Source organism: Pelophylax lessonae (genome assembly GCF_965119305.1).
Source record: "Pelophylax lessonae genome assembly, chromosome: 2".
NCBI classification, from domain to species: Eukaryota; Metazoa; Chordata; class Amphibia; order Anura; family Ranidae; genus Pelophylax; species Pelophylax lessonae.
The window spans coordinates 486,684,268-486,705,889 of record NC_138769.1 but is presented as its reverse complement, the minus strand read 5'-3'; the positions used below and the strand labels follow the sequence as shown (position 1 = coordinate 486,705,889).

Here is a 21,622-nt window from a genome sequence, read left to right as displayed (position 1 = left end):
TCAAAAGCTAAGGCATTGGGGTTTCCAATCTTCGTGTGGGCTAATTCAGGTGGGATCATTCTCACTTTTTATATAGATCTCATGATAAAATGCCTAGACTTTTAGTCACATGACAGACATTGGAGGGAACCTAGAGAAGCATTTCTTCTGTGAGGTAATGATCGGTGATGTTGCTAATGATAATCACATCAGTGTATTTACTACTAACATAACAGCTCCAAATCCCCGTAAGAATTCCAGCATATGGAAGCGGAAGAGATGCCCCTTGAATATGGTAGTTGCATTAATCGGCTTTTTGTATAGGCATAAATGAGGAGTGATTACCTATTATATAGTAAGATGTATATCTATAATAGTTTCATTCCATTCTCTTGTTGCTCTGCTATTTTCTCTACTGATTACTATTCCCATCAGTCATGAAAAGGATTATTCATATGGCATGTGCCTTTGCAGGGCTTTACTAAATCTCACACCTTTGTTTTCATCTCCAGTCAAATGGAGGACAACTAGTCACTAAAAGGATTTAGTGACATGAATATTGAAAAGCACTGTGTCTGGACCTCCATTAGCATTGTGATACCTAATTGTAATTCATGAGGAACTACCTGATTTGATTGCTTGAGCCAAGTAGGTGATGCTTGTAATTATTGGCTTAATGTAGGTTTGAGAAAACTGTGTGTTTCATATTCTGACTAGATTATTTCTCTTTGCTAACACATACCTTAATATGAACTGGAAGCCTTATAGTGTAATTTTCTGTGAGGATGACACATGACTTGAGACTGTCACTTCTTATAGTCTAATGCTAAAGAAAAGTGCCTTCAGTAAACCAGTTCTGTCAAGGCATCCATACAGAATGCACGGTAATGTCAAGTTAGATAAGGGGCAACCCTGTTTAAGGATACTTTCTTGTGATGGAAAACCTTTTAGGATGTGTTTGTCCTTTTTATTTATTGTATCTCATTGTTACATTTGGAATAATTGATTTAAAAAAATTAGACATTGAGACAAATGTGGATCAGTTTATGTTTCTGTCGGTTCACACTAGGGCGACGCGACTTCGGGCGACTAATGCCGTCGCCCGTGCACTGCGACTTTGGCGCAGCTTGCAACGACTTTACATAATGGAAGTCAATGCAAGTCGCCCTGACTTTGCAAATAAAAGGTGCAGGAACCTTTCTCTAAGTCGGAGCGACTTGAGTCGCTCCTATTAGAACGGTTCCAATTGCAAAGCACGGTCTGCTACTTGTCAGGCGACCAAGTCCGCCTGACACGTCGGAACAGTGTGAACTGGCACTAAAAACATGACACAACAGTGTCTTGCCCATTATGTTTTTATTCCTCCGGTTGTAAAAATAATGAAGGGCAGGTCAAAATGTACCTGACATTCATTCATGGGGACGTGGCATGACGGTTTAAAAAAAAAAAATAGAGAGAAGGATGCTATTGGTTATAAAATGAACAATATAATTGGTTATTATAATTCAATGTTGATTGGTTAATAAGTCTAGTATTTTAATTGGTTAATATATTAACTTACCTGGGATTGGTCCAAATTGTATGGAAAAGTCACCTAAGGATGTGAATTTCCCCTATATAAGAAAGGGGGATAACGGTCAAATTCAAGTCAGCGGGAGCAAGAAGTATTTCTTACAGAAGTAAGAAGATTTGAACCTCCCACCCGCCCTGTATCTGTTTGTCACGGTCTTCATTTATGTGGGATGTTTTCAATTGTTTGGTATAATCTGAGCTTTTGGGCTGGACTATAGTATTTATATATATATATGTTTTAAGTAAATAAAGTGGTTAGTTTGGTCTCTATGGCCAAGCTATACTATGTTTTTTTCATTCCCACAATTTTAAAATAAATTTTAATAAAAGGCCGTGGCCGTTTTTTATCAATGCAAGTGTAGTGTCAGTGTATTTATTTTAATTAGTAATCTAAATTACATATTTATTTATTTAGGTATTTTTACCCCCTTTTTTGAGTTCTGCCTACGGCACCAATACTGCTTATGTTTTTCTTTTCACTTTTATCGTTGTTGTTTTGCAGACTGTGGGTCTCAAGCAGAACCAGTCTGGGCTTTGGATATAGGTTTTGCTTGGGACAGTAACCTGGGACAGTAAAGAGGAGCAAGAAATAGATACTTTGATCAGAACATGATCAATCAGATGTTTTGAAAAGAGCAACCCTGAATTCTATAGTACATTGTTCATATTTGTTTGATCAAAGCATGTGAAGACCAAAAGGTATATAAATAATTAAATTATATTGTGTTAAAAACACACGCCCAAGACCCTCCTACAAATAGTAGTCACATAAGGAAATTGGAGGAATGGAAACCCCCAAAGGCTGTCAAAACTCCACAATTGCTGGGTACAAAGCTGAGAACTATGGGTGGGAAATGTTACTGCTGGGGCACCCGAGAGGTGAAAGAACACAGTATATAAGTCAGATTCCACCTATAGCAGAAATATACTTTTTATGTATATGCCAGCTCTAAAATAAAATATGGCTATGGACAGTGCATTGTTTGCAAATGGAGCATGTGATCAGAACACGTACACTTAGAACTGTCTACATGGTTTTGCATGATTTTGCTTAGTATATCATTGACTCATACATCTGAAGAAAGCTGAAATCCTAAATTTGTTATTAGCAAGCACATATTGCAGTGGTTAGCAACACGTAGCTCTCCAGCTGTTGTAGAACAAGCTTCAAGCGTGCCCTTCCATCTGACATCTGGCAGGGTATGCTGTGACTTGTCATTCCACAACTAGTGAGCCACATGTTACATAAGACTGTTATATATCATTCTCACCTATTGTTAATTTCTTTTCGTTTCTATACAGAATTGTAAAAAAATGGGTTTAAAATCTAAACGTTTTAAAGACTTAAATATTGTTTTATAGATATAAAGTTATACCATATTATATAAATTAGACTGAAAATACAGGTTTATTTGCACTCACGAAGACATGAATTTATAAGCTCAATTTATGGGCATTGCTATGGGTGAGCTATAGCAGAGCGCAGAAGCTACCTCCCCTCTTCATTCTAACATATGCAGCTTTGCCATTTATTCTTCCAGCCCTTTGTCTGTTCTGCTCTAACCTTCTGCCATCTTCCATCTTCTACCACCGGAGACCAAACTAGTTGAGTACTAGTTGGTGGCTTGTGTAGTGAATGGTGGCCAATTGGAGACAAGCACTGTCATGCACAACAACACAAGCCCACAGCATCACACACTAGACTTCATTTCTCATAATAGCAGATGGGCAGGTCTGGATACAGTCTTCTGGGAGAGACTAGGGCAATAGCTGGCATGTGTTGGGTCCTCTGTGTGCAGTATATCATGTCCTCTCTCTTCTGTTTGCGCTGTCCATCAAAACAAATGATGTATTTGTCTTCCTTTGAGCAGCATTGTCGGACAGTTGTGGGGGGGAACAGGATGTACTTTTGATTATACTAGCTCAAAAGCCACTGCCCAATAGGAGTGTGTGTGTGTGTGTGTGTGTGTTGGTGGCGGTGATGTTGGTGGTGGGTTGATGTCAACCACTCTAGCTCAACAATCACTTTACAGATCTAAGCAGGTCACAATCCTATGTGCACCGTGCCCCTCTGGGATTCAAGAATGATTTTCAACTTCTTCATGATTTTCTATGTATAAAAAAATGCATAGCCATGTGTCCCGTGAATCTGCATGTACATTCATTCTTTGTGAATTGTACAAAAACAAATGTTGTTCGGTCTATTTTCTCTTCTGAACAAAGTTTTACAGTTGTAAAATATCACATTATGACCACTAGAAGGAGTTGAAAAGTATAGGAAACACATACATATTTGTAACAAAAGATACAACGTAACAATTCTAGAGAATGCCACAGTAAAATTAGCAAATAAATGTAAACATTGGTTACATTTATTTGCTAATTCCTTCGAGCATTGTCTAGAATTGGGGATGCAGAATGATTGCTTTGCAATGACACATTTCTCTTATCCCATAAACTTTATCAGGATTCTATTGTGCATGCTCAGATTTCCCTTTTTAACCACACATTCTGGGGCCTGGGCACGCACTTCTTAAGATCTTTGTTTAGTTTCATGATATCTCTCCTCTTCCTTTATTCATTCATTCAGTTTCACCACTATTATTGCTTACAATTATTAAGGTAATTAGTACGAGGCATGCTACGTTTTTTGAAGTTATAATTTTTTGCCAACATGTTTTGGAAAATTTTGAAGGTAAATAAAATCTATTTTTTTCCAGAGTTTTCCTTTTTTTACAAGTTATTTCTCACACACAACATAGGCATACCTAAAATGACAAAGGTGACAGTATACAGCGCAAAAAAGGTTGTAAAATAACAAATGTGCAATAATGAGTATAATGATAAAACTGAGTAAAACTCCTGCTAGTACATCATTCCCCCTTAAGTGCATACAAAAAAAGTGCCTTTAGAGGGTGCAAATCATACATACAGCAAATGTGCATTAAATGTGCAAATAAGCATAATCAACGTGCATAAAAGCAATACAATTAATAATAATGGAGTTCCAAAAAGTCCGAAAAATATTTTAAGCAAGTGGCCAGTGAAAGTGTCCAAAAGTGCTTGAGTGCTATAAATATGCAAACCTGTGCAAATCCGCGCCAACAATCAGGTGCAGTTCTGTGAAGATCCACCCCTTTTGGACCCCTTAGCAATACTGCATGAGGGTCAGACACGTTAAGTCTGATGAGGAATGCGATTGATATCCTTTGGACTGGTTAGGAAACGATCTCTCCACAATATATGCCAGTAGGATAAAGAACCATAAGGAAGGAAGGCTCACAATAGTGTAATCCCGTTTGATATATTTATTGAATACAGCAATAATATAAAGCACTCACATATTCCTGGATAAAACAAGCCTTGTAATGGATAATATGCGGCTCTGCAGACTTCCTAGAATGCGGTGCTCGCTCGGGGCTTTGCTGGTCCCGGCATGCATTCCACCGCGACTGGAAGTGACGTATCGGCAAGCGTAGGACCGGAAATTGCGTCAGCGCGTTTCGACCTCCTCCAGGGTGTTATCACAGACGTATTTGTCTACGTCTATGTCCAAAAATACGTCTGTATTAACGCCCTTGAGGAAGGCGAATTGCATCAACGCAATTTCCGGTCCTACGCACTGCTCTGCGCCCCGAGTTCACCCTTTGCTGAAGCCTATTAGAGCCTCTGGCTCTAATCAGGTGATAAAAAACCCCCCATTGAGCTCCATGCGTCCATGCAGATTAGGGGGCCGGACGCATGGATAGGGGGGGTGGCGCCCCTGCGCCCCCAACGCAACAGCCGCCACTGGTGATTAGGACCCACTGGTATGGTTCACACTAGACACTGTTGGACAGAGATCAGAGACAGTGTAAGCTGGAAATCCTTTGCGTGTGTGTGTGTTTGTAAACTGTGTGCAGTGGCTGAAAATTACTCAGTTAGCTGTATTGCTCTCTCTCATCACAGACGATGATGGTGATCAGGACCCACTTGTGCTCCAGATGATGATGCTGGATTACAGCGACCTGATATCACTGCAACCAGGGACACTGTTCTTGGCAGCACTGGTGACACTGGGATAGGAGACAGATGACTGACTGCATCTGGTTCAAAAAATACACTCTTGGGTAGAGATCAGGGATACAGTGAACTAGCTGGCAATGTGTGAATTGTGTGCAGAGACAGCGATCACATGGTAAAGGACTAATTTTTTTGGTCCTATACCATGTCAGGTGATCCGCCATGTCCGAAAGACACAGCGACCACTGGACTTGCAGATGCACACTCTAGGAGCCGCGCGTGAGCCTCCAATGTGGGCTGACTTACCAGTATGTTAGCCCGCATCGGTGCTGCTCCCATCCCGCCGTCTATATGCTTTCAGGGGATCGGAAGAAGTTACCCTACTACTGTAAAGTAACTTTTGTTGTCTGGAGAGTTGTGTTAGACTTTCATGCTACCTGTTTCCATATGCACATGCAGTTTTGCCATTTCCTTCACTTCATTACAATATAACATACTTCTTTACTCCTATTTAGGCTGTTGTTTTATCTTTAGATACTGAGGTATTAACTGTGAGCCGAGTAAATGTCCTTATGCTCTCTGTGGTACAGCAGCTGATATCTGCTTAGTTTGGTGTGTCAGAAAGGCTGAGGTCATTTATAGAGTCCAGACAAATAACTAAGGACCCAAACTACCAAGCAAGTCTTTCGAGGGTAGTGCTACACTACCCACAGGACAAAATTCCAGCACGTCACACAGATTAACTCCCCTGCTAACTTTTACATTTGGCTATAGTCCCAAAATTCTCTCAGTTCATTGATCTAATATTCCTCCAGAGGCAAAACAATTCCCTAATATGGACAGCATTCTTTTGATTTGTAGATGATGGCTGTTAGTGTGGAGTTTCCAGCCACGGGTTTCCTAAATGTTTTTATTAACAATTTGCTACCTTCTCTAAAAAAAAGTCCAAACTCGCAAACAAAATACACTCTCAACTCCAGGTAAAAAGGTAAATGTTATTTACTTATTACATAAATGTTATTGTCATTCACGTTCAGTTCCCCCTACAGATTTTTCCAGCTTGGACACCTCCCCCCTTCATGTTTAGGGCTCTTGCACACACTGAGTCCGTTGGACGGACTCCGTTTTTCTCAGCAGGGGATTGATCTGCCGATCCCCCGCTGAGCAGGAGGATGACATCTGTGTCTCTGCGCTGTGTGCGGAGACACAGCTGTCAGTTCCCCATGCATCTCTATGGGGGAAATCGGATGGGAACGGACCGTCGGTCCGTTCTCATCTGATCCCATCCGATCCGCTGGACGAATGGAAAATAGGGTTTCCATCAGTCCAGATTTGACGGATCGGATGTCAGTGGACATGTCTCCACTGACATCCGATGCCCCATAGGGATGCATGGGGGACCGTTCAGATTCGGCAAAAAAAAGGACAGGCGGATCTGAACGGTCCGCCTGTGTGAAAGGGGCCTAAGGGTGCAAATAGTGCAAACCAAGGCGGACGCATGCATATGCCAATGCAAATGCTGCCCCTATCACTGCTCCTTCTTTTTGATGGTAAAACTTAACATCAAACATAAGAAATTAGCTCAACACAAATTCAACTAAGACAGCAGTATAGGCATTCTTTTTTTTCCATATTCAACACCATGCATTCATTTTCTTTTTCAGGCATTTTTTCTTTTATTTTTACCTGGTGATGTGGCCAGTAAGTCTGTTTTTTTTTTTTTTCAAAAGACCAAGCTCTCATGCAGCTAGATTAGTTACAAGGATGAGACAAACTATTTAATAGCTGGCAGTGGGTGCTTACAATGAACAAGTTGATTTTTTTGTTATGTAAAACCTTTATCCCAGAAGGAAATACAAATTGTTTGCTGAAACTGCTTATAATGTGTTAGCTGGAGTTTGGCTTTAACTTGTTTGTGTATTTAAATTGGCTAGTACATCTAACACTTCCCTCCCCCCAGACTGTAAATGCTGTTGTGCAAAGGTGCCCCTGTGCTCCTCTATCCAGAGTGGGGGTACACTAATACAAAAGGTGTGTTACTGGCCAGATCACCAGATAAAAGCAGAGAGAAAAGGCCTAAAAATAGAAAATGAATGCAGCTATCATACTGTATATCTAATGATTGGTAAGCTGCAATATATTACATTTTTGGTTTAGGTCAATGACATATGAAGTCTATGACATGAGCTGTATCTAGCAGTTTTTCCATGGCAACAGGCCAATCTTTTTTTGCTATAATAAGTTTCTCAGTCTCTTTCTCTACCCCCCCCCCTTCTTTTTTCCTTCCCATCTCTCTTTCTTTCTTTCTCTCTCATTTTATATCCCTCGCTTTATTTTCTCATTGAATGTGGAAAGATAAAAATGATTAATCTTGAAATAAAAGATGGAGTAAGGAAACTTCCATGCATAGTAAAATAAAGATAGGGGGTGAAAGCCGGAAAATACACAATTGGGGGATAGTTGTATTTCAAAGTAACACTTTCATACTGCTTTTCACCAGCAGATGGCATTGCTAGTGACATTTATAATAAGAAAAAAAAATCCATTGATATTGAAATTTTGCTGTATATCCTATTGAACACAAAATCAGCATCGAATAGGCTTTGCATCAATGATAGTCCCATATCTGCCAACCTTGCCCAGATTTATGTACAAGAAATGTTATAAAATAGGCATGTTCCTTTTGGATGGACTTGGAAAAAGTAAATATTTCTGTACATGTTTAATGCTGTCCAATAGCCTGTTGGGCAGATTTCACTTCATTTTCTGTCCCTCTACCAGCCAGTTACAGGACAAGCAATAAGGGGAACTGTCATCACTTGACAAGCAGTGACAGAGTGTAATTATAATAATTCATTACATATACTGTACCTCCCAACGTTTTGAGATAGGAAAGAGGTACACCTAGCACAATCTATTCAGGCAAAGGATGCACACCCCTGCCGCACCCTGGAGACCTTCAAGGACATACTGTATATGCCAAAAAAATTGTTTGTACCCAGAATTTTATTCTTTTCCACCATTATTTTCCTTTATACTAGCTTTTCATAATAACTTCATTATAATTAGGAGATAGCATTAAGGTTTAGTGCAAAAAAGAGGACAATTGGGATGTATGATAATAACCTAAAAGGCTCTAAGGCTTCCCAATTATATTGGGTCTGTGTGATCCAAAATTGATCTGGTAAAAAAAGAGTCAACCAGTGCAGTATTATCTTTAAGCCTAATCTAGCCAGTTCTTTATAAGTGCAATTTTTTATGAATTGTGACAATACCTCCTATAAAAAGATTCCCTTAAAATGTAATATATTTGGAGGAGCCTACTTTTTTAAATGTGGCCTAGAGTACAGTTAGGAAAACCTACAATATAAAACAGTGATGAGTTTATAAGGAAACTGGAACCCCGAAGTAGACAGAAACATTCTGCAATTTACAAAGTTGTTGGTAGCACAAGTGTTTTTTTTTAGCAGTTTAGGCCACCAAATGCATTATTATATAGTTATGATAATTAATTATGTTTGGAAAAAAAATTTTTTAGAGTGTGTAAAGACATGGTGAGAGTAGCTGGAGTTCCATAGAAGCGTTTTATAGACATTAGTGAGACAAGGTTATTAGAGGTGGAGAGAAAATCCTTGTGCAAAGCAAAAGTCTCACGCTGGGGATTACTCTGGTGTAACAGAGCTCTTAAAGGTTGATGTACCATAACTAAGGGTTTTGGAAGTTAGTACCAGTATATGGAATTGTTTTTTTCTATTTGTCAGGATGCTAATGCCAAACAGGGCAGCTTGAAATGTGAGAAAATATATATATTCTGAAATATATATACTGAAATAGCCTTTTTGCATTGAAAAGCTATTCATTGAATAGCCCTTTGTCATTGAAAAGCTTACAGTTCACATATACATGGGTGGAGAGAGCAAAGTTTAAATATCCAACACAGCCACTAAAATTGGATACACATTATACAACTTTTGTTGTTCAATTTTCTTTAGATTTACCTTCAACTATGTAGTGTAAGGGCCTGCATGATTGCATACACATTGAACATGTTTAGGTTTGACCTCATATTATATGGATTTGGTAAATTTAAAGGAAAAATCTAAAGATAATTTTATAGAGTTTATCCAGCTTAAGTTAAATTTGGATTATGTGAATGTCACCAAATAGCATGTAGTAAATGGAGCTGGGTACTACCATTGTATAGCTGCATCAGATCCAAGTTTTTAGCTCATAGATAAGGTGAGGGTATATTTAGAGTTGAACTTCAGCAGATGAAGTAAAAGACTAATAATCCCTAAATTGTTTATAGCCAAAACTTTTTTAACTTCTATAGAGTAGAGAAAGTTTAAAACCCCTGTCAGATTTTTTTTTTTTTTCTTTTTAAGCTGACTTTTTTTAAGCTGTCTGTGTCCTCTTGATGAGATTACCCCTTAATTTCTGTCCTGGGGATGCAATGGGAAGTGAAAGAAAATCCATATAAAGCAAAGGGGATTTCCAATTGTCAGCACATCAGGGGTCACCACTACAAAATTGACCCTTACCTCTTGTTCTAGAGACAACTGTAAAATGTTATATCTGTGTGTGTATATATATATATATATATATATATATATATATACACAGTATATGTACATACTATATTACCAAAAGTATTGCGACACCTGCCTTTACACGCACATTAACTTTAATGGCATCCCAGTCTCCCAGTCTTAGTCTGTAGGGTTCAATATTGAGTTGGCCCACCCTTTGCAGCTATAACAGCTTCAACTCTTCTAGGAAGGCTGTCCACAAATGTTTAGTGTGTTAATGAATCCAGAAGCACATTTGTGAGGTCAGGCACTGATGTTGGACAGAAGGCCTGGCTCGAAGTTTGCACTCCCAAAGGTGTTCTATCAGGTTGAGGTCAGGACTCTGTGCAGGCCAGTCAAGTTTCTCCACCCCAAACTTGCTCATTCATGTCTTTATGGACCTTGCTTTGTTCACTGGTGCGTAGTCATGTTTCAACAGGAGAGACCAATCCCAAACTATATTCACCAAGTTGGGAGCATGAAATTGTCCAAAATGTCTTGGTATGCTGACGCCTTAAGAGTTCCCCTCACTGGAACTAGGGGGCCAAGGCCAACCCCTGAAAAACAACCTCAAACCATAATCCCTCCTCCAAATGATTTGGACTAGTGCACAAAGCAAGGTCCCATAAAGACATGGATGAGCGAGTTTGGGGTTAAGGAACTTGACAGTCCTGACCTCAACCCAATAGCATACCTTTGGGATGAATTAGGGCAGAGACTGCAAGACAGGCCTTCTCATGCAACATCAGTCCCTGTCCTCACAAATGTGCTTCTGGAAGAATGGTCAAACATTGTCATAGACACACTACTAAACCTTTTGGATAGCCTTACCAGAAGAGTTGAAGCTGTTATAGCTGCAAAGGTGGGCCAACTCAATATTGAACCCCATGGACTAAGACTGGGATAGGATTAAAGTTCACGCGCGTGTAAAGGCAGGCATCCCAATACTTTTGGTAATATAGTGTGTATATACAGTATATATATATCTATATATATATACAGTGCCTTGTGAAAGTATTAGGTCCCCTTGAACTTTGTGACCTTTTGCCACATTTCAGGCTTCAAACATAAAGATATAAAACTGTAATTTGTTGTGAAGAATCAACAACAAGTGGGACACAATCATGAAGTGGAATGGAATTTATTGGATATTTCAAACTTTGTTAACAAATAAAAAACGGAAACATTGGGCGTGCAAAATTATTCAGCCCTTTTACTTTCAGTGCAGCAAACTCTCTCCAGAAGTTCAGTGAGGATCTCTGAATGATCCAATGTTGACCTAAATGACTAATGATAATAAAAAGAATCCACCTGTGTGTAATCAAGTCTCCGTATAAATGCACCTGCACTGTGATAGTCTCAGTGGTCCGTTTAAAGCGCAAAGAGCATCAAGAAGAACAATGAACACACAAGGCAGGTCTGAGATACAGTTGTGGAGAAGTTTAAAGCTGGATTTGGATACAAAAAGATTTCCCAAGCTTTAAACATCCCAAGGAGCACTGTGCAAGCGATAATATTGAAATGGAAGGAGTATCAGACCATTGTAAATCTACGATGACCTGGCCGTCCCTCTAAACTTTCAGCTCATACAAGGAGAAGACTGATCAGAGATGCAGCCAAGAGGTCCATGATCACTCTGGATGAACTGCAGAGATCTACAGCTGAGGTGGGAGACTCTGTCCATAGGACAACAATCAGTCGTATACTGCACAAATCTAGCCTTTATGGAAGAGTGGCAAGAAGAAAGCCATTTCTTAAAGATATCCATAAAAAGTGTCATTTAAAGTTTACCACAAGCCACCTGGGAGACACACCAAACATGTGGAAGAAGGTGCTCTGGTCAGATGAAACCAAAATCAAACTTTTTGTCAACAATGCAAAACGTTATGTTTGGTGTAAAAGCAACACAGCTCATCACCCTGAACACACCATCCCCACTGTCAAACATGGTGGTGGCAGCATCATGGTTTGGGCCTGCTTTTCTTCAGCAGGGACAGGGAAGATGGTTAAAATTGATGGGAAGATGGATGGAGCCAAATACAGGACCATTCTGAAAGAAAACCTGATGGAGTCTGCAAAAGACCTGAGACTGGGATGGAGATTTGTCTTCCAACAAGACAATAATCCAAAACATAAAGCAAAATCTACAATGGAATGGTTCACAAATAAACATATACAGGTGTTAGAATGGCCCAGTCAAAGTCCAGACCTGAATCCAATCGAGAATCTGTGGAAAGAACTGAAAACTGCTGTTCACAAACGCTCTCCATCCAACCTCACTGAGCTCGAGCTGTTTTGCAAGGAGGAATGGGCAAAAATTTCAGTCTCTCGATATGCAAAACTAATAGAGACATACCCCAAGCGACTTACAGCTGTAATCGCAGCAAAAGGTGGTGCTACAAAGTATTAACTTAAGGGGGCTGAATAATTTTGCATGCCCAATTTTTCAGTTTTCTATTTGTTAAAAAAATTTGAAATATCCAATAAATTCCGTTCCACTTTATGATTGTGTCCCACTTGTTGTTGCTTCTTCACAAAAAAATAACAGTTTTATATCTTTATGTTTGAAGCCTGAAATGTGGCAAAAGGTCGCAAAGTTCAAGGGTGTCAAATACTTGCAAGGCACTGTATGTATATATATATATATATATATATATATATATATATATATATATATATATATATATATATATATATACTGTATATATTGCTTTCTGTCCCAGTGACAGTGGTCACCACCAAGAGAGATAGAATCTGTCATTGGGAACATACAGCAAAAAACATGGGCTTCCAAACAAAACAAAAATAAGAAAAAAGCTTTGTCTATGAATACACTTTAAATTATTGTTTTGTTTGACTCCTTGCTACTGTGTTTACATTTCTGTGGATTGTGCCAATATAATCAGGTCAACAGCAAACTGCTAATTGGGATCATCATGGTTTATGGCTGGCCTGAAGTTTATGGACTTGTGCCATGTCATTGTATAGCCGTATTGTCATTTTCATTATGCTTTTGCATAGAATTTAGTTTAACATTAGTTTTTTTCTAGGTTTATCATTTAATTTCAGTGGGGATAATATTTTTTTTCTTTTGATAGTATATAAAAACATTCTTTACTCTATTTCTGAATCAATTAAAAAAATAATTGACATTATCTTTAAAAGCTGCTAGTAGGATTACGGTAAATCTATATTTATATTAAATTTCCTAGAAATCAGGCTGAGAGTAGGGCAGCTGCATTGATGAAGTGTATTGACGTGAAGCAGACTAGGATTTGTTTTTATGCTTTTTTTAATGGAAAAACAAAAGTTATATAGAAGGAAGAGCTGTTCTTGGAGCGATGCTTTATATATAAATCCATGATGATCCATTTTGCAAAATGGATATTAAAATAGGAGTGTTTGTGAACTGCTGGCTGCACTGCAAGCCAAATACCAGAAGCTATAGCACATAATATGTAAAGAGTAAGCGTGCTGTGGCTGAGAGAGCACAGGGTGTTCATCACCATATAGGGCTACCCCTAGTTATATGAGCAGGCTGGATGTTGGAAGGCAACACAGAAAGTAGCAGTGCTGCATGTTCTTGCCAGTGGTGTAATCCTCCAGCAATATATAGGGTGGCAGGAGTCTGACCCCACAAGTAGCTTATGGCGCTTTTCCACTGCATGGAACCGAACGGTTCGGCGCGCTTTTGTGCTTTTCCACTGCTGGTACCGCATGGTATAGTGTCAGAATGGTTCGGTACGGTACGGCGGCGCTTTTCCACTGCATGGAACCGAACGGTACGGCACGGACGGCTCTGAAAAAACAGTACCTAATCGATTGTGGTTCCAACAGGTACCATAACTGGTACCATATCCCACAATCCTTTGCATGCAGTCACTACTAGCCACTGATTGGTCAGAGACTCCCACCCACCCCGTTGTTATCCCACCCACTTAACTTTAGTGGAAAAGCAAACCATACCGTACCGTACCGAACCGTTCCAACACCGTACCATGCGGTACAAGCAGTGGGAAAGCAAACCGGGCCAAGCAGGGCCGAGTAGAGCCGAACCGGTACTTGCAGTGGAAAAGTGCCATTAGTAAAGATGGACATTTTTGGGCAGATAAAATATGTATATCAACTGCGCATTTCTTTTTGAAGCTTTGCTTTAAATAAGTCATCAGCCAAAAAGTATTGTTTTAGGATAGAGTGGGGAAGATTTTGAATATCTGTCCCATTTTACTGCTCTTTGTAGCCCCACTGAGAGTTTTTTTTCCCCCCTCATCTCCTATCCCAATGACAGCTTATCTCCAAAACAGGAGGTGTGGAGACACCAGTCAGAACACTGACAGTAGAAAAAACATCCTTTATTTTGTAAAGAAGGCTAAAACCCCCGTTAGCTTTTTCATTATCCCCAATGTCCTTCTTTATGATTTTACTTCACTTCCTGTGTGGATGTTATATTGTCGCTAGGACTAAAGTAAAGATAAATATCTTCAGCAAGGCCACAATTAGCAATAAAACTTGAGGAGTTCTTATCCTTCCCTACTGTATCAAAAACTAGGGAAAAAAACATTTTGGGTGGAGATACGTTAAAGTGTAACTAAACCCACAACACTTAAATCAGTCTGTATATGCAGTAAAGCATGCTTGTTATACTCACTGTGGAAAATGGGGGTTAATCCTCTATAGTGTGTAAAAAGGCTGTCTTTTCCGATCCTCCCCTTCTTCCACTGTCTCCAACCCATCTCCTTACAGAACAGTGTGCACATGCACAGTTTGATGTGTATTGCTAGGAGGTTGTTTTTTTATCCCTAGGGAGAGTGCATGTGATCAGCACAGGGCAAATCAGCACTGTCCAGACAGCGGGTCAGAAGTCCTGCTGCCTCATAGGAAAATCTGGGGAGAATGAAACCTCCTGCTACAAGCTTTAACCAGACACTGATAGAAGTCACAAGACTGCTATATATACTGCCGATGAGAAAAGCAGTTTATATTTACTAAAATAATTGCATTTCCATGTTCTGTGTACTGTGAGACACCAGATATAGTGAATGCAGGGTCCTTGAGTTAGTAACACTTTAAGGTATGTCCTTAAATGTATATTGGTTCCCAACCTACCGCTTAGGCTACATTTATAACATGTTTTTTTGGGGGGTGCGTTTGCTGCCCTTGCATACAAAGCTATTAGTTTGCATTAATACCCTCATCCCCAACAGCACATACTCACCCTTCCTTACATTCAGCCCTCAGGGTTGTAGCAAATATTTATTACTCATGCCCTCATTCTTCTCATGTGACAGTGCTCTGCTTGGTGATCAGCTCATTTCTGTCACTTGTGGGCAGGAGGACATTCCTCAGTCCTCTGTAACTTTCAGGTTGAGTGTCTTGGAACGTACTTAACGCTTCCTTCTCTCACCCTTGGTGGCAGGGGAATGATGGAAAGGTGAACACGTTCTGCGGGGGGTTGGGACTTTAAAGCAAACTTCTTTTTATTTGCCCTACATGACCAAAGCACAGGTTTGCTTTTATGAACCAGCCACTTGTTCAAGTAGTAAGCCTTTGATCCCAAACACTTATGGTTTGTTCGTCCACTGAATTGCGTGATTCTGCCCACCACCACAAATGTATGGTGCCAACAGAATGCAGTTGTTTTCTTTGTGCTCTGTTCACTACATACACGTGTGGTGATGATGCACAGAAAAACGCAGCTCAACATTTTTGAGCAACTGGAAAGTATTAATTATATGGATAGAGCAACATAGAATAGATTACATGATAACTGCCACTTAGTTTTAGAAATTGTGAAATGCAACCCCTAAAAGCAAAGAGTATATACAGTTTACTAGCTTAATTTCTGTTTAAACAGATTAAATGCTAAGATACATTTTAAGGCTTTTATTGGTTCTTCTTTGTTTACCCTTTTTAGTAGAATAGAAACCAAATGGAATAAAAAAAATGCAATTCAACCGAATCTGTTGGCTGATCTCTGCACTGAATGGAAAACATGTTATACAATTTCTTTCTTCAGAAAGAATTAGGTAAAAATAGACATTCTACAATTGTCCTTCCAAGCAAATGTCACAGTTGATTGCTCTGTGGTAAGGCCAAGATGTTATATAGGTTTGTGGCAGATAAAAGTGCTTTATTTTTAATTTTACATTTCAGGTGTAGAAGCTCAGTCCATCTTTTTCTGACACTGAAATGTCATTTTGTGTGTATAATATCTAGCCTTGGGCTGGATTCATTTTGATTTACCAAACGTCTTTAAGGCATTTCCTCAGAGCTTGCTTGCAAATGTTTTTTTTTTCCCTGAAAGAATGGGCTAGTCACCGTTCGTGCTGCAATTCATCAACTGTAGACTGTAGACGTGTCTAGTGAAAATTATGATAGTAGGAAGAGTGGTAATACAGTTACAGTACTTTTGTTGGGAAGCTCAGTTTTCTCAGCAAATAGGAGAACATTAAACTGCTCAACACATTCCTAGATGACCATCGCCATTGCTGGACCCCTTTTGTAAATTAATATATACAGTTTCCAACATTTTAAAATAACATTCTATTTAATTGCAGGAACCAAGAAAAATTATCAAGACATTTGTGTCCAAAAAAACATTTACACTACAGCTTTAACTAGAACTTTTTGTCATGCTTTTTAATAGTGGGGAGAAATGTTTTATTGTGGTTTGCTTTTAATTTTCAAGTTTTGGTGGACTGAAGAAGTTATCAATCACCAGTTGGGCATAAGTAGGGAATATACACAAAACCTCTAGGCATCCATTAGGTCCAGCTCTTGTATCATCACCTGACTCAACCTGTCAACTGGTGATCTCATCTGCTGACTTTTCCTAGCAACATACAGGGAATTGCATATGGGCAAAGGTACACTACTCTGTCATAACAAGGTATAGGTTCTAAAAAAGTGGAATTTAACCCACCCTTTCCCACCTTCTTTTTGTCCTTTTGAGAAATTATCTAAAATTGCTACTTTTACATTGACAAAGATGCATTAGTAGTCTTGCCCCCTATCTCTGGGCCATTTCCAGGAAGGAGGCATTTCTGTGCAGAAATAGCCCCTGGTTGGCTGCCTATGCATGACTTTGTCTGGACAAAGGTCTAGTACTTTGATGTTGCCGAGTCACCATTCACCACCCACCCCACCACCTACTGTTCTCTTCTAGGTAGTCCAGCTGAAGACTATTGTCTATACTACGTAAGTATTATAGGAGCCATTTAATGGGTGAACAAGGCAGAAATGGCCAAAGCTCTTTGAGCTATACTTCCCCTATGTTCAGTTCATTCTGCACCCCTGTGACCCATCTTTAGCCAACAGTGAGCTAAAGTCCACTGTCGGCTGACGTCACTCATCCCATCCAGACTCAGGAAAGATCCCAGTTCTACGGTCGGGATCCACCCAGATGCCTGGACCAAAAGTCACCGGCTTTCTGCAGACTGTAGAGCAAGAGCTGAGTAATCAATGGTGTTTCATCACTCCATTCTTGGTCTTCATGCTGGCTGGGGACAGGTGCAGAATTAATCAGTGCTGCATCCACCTAGTAGAGTATGAATATTTGTTTGCAAACCCATACTTCTCTTTAAACTAATGCAGATAAAAGTAGAAAACATTTACACTGTTTCCAGTTGCCCGGCCTGCACAAGATCCTGACTTTATTCACCTTAGAATCCTGATTGGCTGGTTGTGCAGTACTGTGAATGTGCTTATAACTTTCATAGGTTATAATAAGCTTTCTCTTGTAGCTCTACTATGACTTTTTATAGTCTACGGAGTGATAGTCCCACCTGCCAGCTAGCATTTGAATGTAAACAAATCTGAAATTAAGCACAAGTCCAGAAACAGCATGAGCATTGATCTGAAGTTAGTTTTAAAGTAGAACTAAAGGCATTTCTTTTTATGTTTGCTAGAGTAAGGGAGGGTTATAACCCCTGTCAGATTTTTTGTTACCATCTGTGTCCTATTTGGGTGATTTCCATTCACTTCCTGTCTCATAGGCAAAACAGGAAGTGTGAGAAAATCCATTCAAAGTGCAGGATTCTACGATTGTCACCAGTAGTAGTGTGCCCATTGAAGGATTTCCCCTCTAATGCTGTCATGGGAACAACTCAAAATTTGGGATTTTTCTTTACTTTCACTTTTAATGAAAATTATGAAAATTACAAATAGAGAGGAGGAATTTCCCAAAGGGGACACAGTCAGCAATCCGTCTCCACTCTATCCAAAACTAAAAAAAAAAAAAAATGCTTTTAGATATATAGTATATCCCCAAACATAGTAATAAAAATGCAACAGAAAATGACATTAAACCGTTTAACTATTAGAAAAGTGTATTAAAAAAAAAAAAAGGAAAAGTATAGTGCCACGGGTGAATGTGAAAGGGAACTGTACAATGGTGAATCTCCTAGAAAAAAAATATTATTCTACATTGTTTCACAGTTGGGAGATATACCACAGCATTATATGCAATTGAAGAATTACTGCCACAATCAAACAGTATCAAATATTGATAATGCAGCAGCTGCACAGTTTATCAGGCAGCAAACCAGTGAAGGGACCTAACAGTGATCTCCACAGCAACAGTCAGTAATTAATACACTTGCACTAAACTTTCTGCTGGCCAGCTAGTTGGGGCCCAAAACCTTGTGTTGGCACTCTTGAGGTGCTGTCTCTTTAAGAGTTTTTTCATGCAGCAGGAAAGTGTTCTTAGCTGGCAAATCTGTCTTTTTGCTAGTAGCTGCAGTGTATGGTTTACCAGTGGAAGCTCACCATTCCTGTGTACCCAGCGGCATTCAGACCATGTGCTTGTCAAAAAGGCTTACTTCTTTCTTTTCCCTGGTGGTATCCTCAGCCTGTGGTTCCCCATAGTCCAGGTCATATTCCAAAAGAATAAGGAAAGCCACTGCTCTATGCTTGCACTGCACACAGGTGGGTTATAGCGTGTATCAGTATGATGTCTTACACAGAAGGAAAAGGGGTTCTTCTTATTTCAACCCAGAAAAATCACCCCCCCCCCACACTTTAATGTTTCTGCTGAGGGAGTTGTAGTTTTTCTAGCTAGTGTGTGTATCCCTACTGTAAACTAAACTTCCCACAACCCACCACGATCTTTCGTCAGCGTCTCTCTGGTACTTTGTTTCCTGCAGGCTCCCTCTGGTGGATGGAGGTGGAAACACTGGCTAAATCAGTGTAAAGTCTTGTGAACACACACACAGACACATACACACATGCAACAACACAGTGTCTCTGCAGTTGCTCCTTTCATGCTGGTTAAACACCTGGTTACATTAATGCTATACAAAGCCTATACTAACAGCAGTAAAAAAATAAAAATAACAATTGTCATTCAATGTTGACAATAATCCTGCACAATACAATGTTTGAACTAACAGTAAATCATAACTACAAAAAAATTGCATTGGGCCCCTGAAACTTCTGGTCAGGCTTTTTTGCCTCTTTGGTATATAAGAAAAAAGAAAACTGACACACCACATGACAAGCAGTGGCAGTGAAAGGTGCCAAGTGCCAGGCATTCTAAGCTGCTAAAAGCAGCGTTCTGTTCAGGAAACCGCAGAGATCTTTGGGGCCCCTTTTGCCTTTTCATTGAAATGCCATAATGTGTGTATTTTTCACACCTGAAACTCAGCTGGAACTAAAACCCAAGCAGATAAGGGTTTCAAAGAAAACCCAAGCCACTTCTAGCCTTTAAAAGAGTAACCAAATAATATACGCTATGTCTGATAGACGCATTAAATCGCATACTACAGATAATATGGAAGTGAACCATTTTCCTAGTCAGTTTGTTTCTTGTTATATTTTTAAGTGAGATTTAAATTTTTTAATAAGCTCCCCAAACAGTTTAAATTTCAATTCCTGAATCCTTTTCACTGAAATTATGCTTTAGTCCAAAATATGCAATTATATCCAATTAGAGGTGACTAGCTTTCCCTCCATAATGCAAGTACTAATCCTATCAGTTATTTCCAAATTCATCTCTTATTTCTGCTTTCTTACAAGCTGCGCTCCTGGTTCCAACACCCCCTCCTACCTTTATATAACGAGTGTTCTGGTTTTGTCGGTATTCTTCATGTGCACATGTCACAAGACATTTGCGATACCATGGAAAAAATCATTTAATATTTTAAAAACATTTTTAGATATAGTTTTAGAAATGCTGTGCGAACACTAAAAATCCATTAGGATGCTACTAAATTAAAATGGGAGCCATGCAGTAGTTCCTGCATAAAAGGATACACTAGAAAATATATGGTTATTTTTGGTGACTAAATAAAAAGCTCACAACACAGAACTGCTGTTTTGTATATAGCTTTTCATGGTTTGAAAACATCCACCTTTGGCTAAAGCACAAAAATGAGTTTATGCTAGCAGGGATAAAGTAAAGGATTTTGCATGCTTCCCCAAAGTCTGTAGCCTTGCTTCCTGTGAAGCTGCAGTAATAAAGGATATAGTCCTTAATAAATTATATTACAGTCCCTTTTGATGTTGGCATAAACTCTTCTTGATGGAGGATCCAAGAGTATATAAAGATTTAATTTCACAGTTGTTACTCACCGCCAGAAGCATTGTAGCTAAACATTATACAAGCCAGCTTACTCCTACACAATTTTTTAATTTCTATTTTGCTAATAGCACACTTTCTTTTTTAGAGCTAGACATTCTACCTTTCCAAACTAAAATAATATTCTGTTACCAAGTTTGTCTACTGTATACATTTTTCATAAAGAATTTTGATACATCTTATGCAGTACATTGAAGCAGACCTAAACCTAATCACTAAAACTTAAAGCTGAAATTCAGGAATTCAGCCTTTTTGTAAAATGTGTGGACAAACTATGAGTTAGGTCTAACAAGGTGCATGCCACCTTGTGGACTTATTTCTTTTACTCACATCTGACAGCTTTATGGAGCTCCTGGAGAAAAGGTATATCTACACCCAGGGGCTCTTAGAGGAGAGATGCTGCCTTTTCACACACAGAAACTGTGTCTGCCCCTCCCCTCTGCTACCCATTCACAGAAGCCTTTGTAATATGTGAAGAGTGTACATAATACAAAGTGCTCTGTGATGGGGCAGGAATAGGGAAGGTGTGGGAACAGTAGTTTTATGTGACTCTGCAGCTGAAGAAGCTTAGACCAGAAAATCTAGCATAAGAGCTCCAAAATAATAGGGATCGCTATCCTTCCAGAACTCAAAAAAACTGTCAGATGTAAATTATTGAGATAAGTCCACAAGGTGACATGCACCTCATTGTACGTAACTCATAGTATACCTGCACATTTTACAAAGTGGCCGAGTTCCCGGAGTTCAGCTTTAACCTATTAACCTCTCAATGTAATTTCAAAAGTAATTTTCAATCACTCTAAAGAATACTCTATGTGAACCCTTACCTTTCAACCAAAAACAACCGGTTAACCTCAAAATAGAAGTGAATGGCACAATGTTTTTGTGTGTATGTGTGAATGGAAAAAAAAACGCATGCGTTTTA

The 21,622-nt window shown here is 39.2% G+C and overlaps 1 protein-coding gene across 3 annotated transcripts in view; it reads left to right on the top strand.

The window, feature by feature from the left end:
* Positions 1-21,622, top strand: part of FGF14 (fibroblast growth factor 14) — an 842,412-nt gene that overhangs the window by 781,172 nt on the left and 39,618 nt on the right. The gene's annotated exons all lie outside the window — the stretch shown is intronic.